This window comes from Etheostoma spectabile, chromosome 12 (genome assembly GCF_008692095.1).
Source record: "Etheostoma spectabile isolate EspeVRDwgs_2016 chromosome 12, UIUC_Espe_1.0, whole genome shotgun sequence".
In the NCBI taxonomy this organism is placed as follows: domain Eukaryota; kingdom Metazoa; phylum Chordata; class Actinopteri; order Perciformes; family Percidae; genus Etheostoma; species Etheostoma spectabile.
The window spans coordinates 26,574,400-26,574,833 of record NC_045744.1 but is presented as its reverse complement, the minus strand read 5'-3'; positions in this window follow the sequence as shown (position 1 = coordinate 26,574,833).

The following is a 434-nucleotide window of genomic DNA, read 5'->3' as shown; positions in this document are numbered from 1 at the left end:
TCACCAACCATATCAGATCTAGGGGCTTAAAGCACCGGCAGTTCCGCGCCCTGTTTGGGAGGAAATAGTTGGGGTTTTTTGGAATACTTGAGCCCAGACTCTACTTCCAGCGGCCCCCAAGTAAGTTGAGTTTGAGACCCCTGCTCTAGCACATTCAAATCAAAGTTCAAAATTAGCACCGTCCACCTGCCAAATGCTGGTAAAATTGTTCTCTTCCTGCTGACACCATGAGTGGCTGCAGGAGGTTTAAAAGGTGGCTAAATAATCCAAAATATCACAAGAATGCAAAGACTGAGATCATCAGATGTGTTTCAGTGCACGCATAAATTGATGGTACTAATTAGTAGAAAATCAATAGTGTTGATCCTGGACAATATGCTTTTTTCCCGATTCATAGTTCCCAGACTGGGTGTTTTGTATTGCGATTTACAATT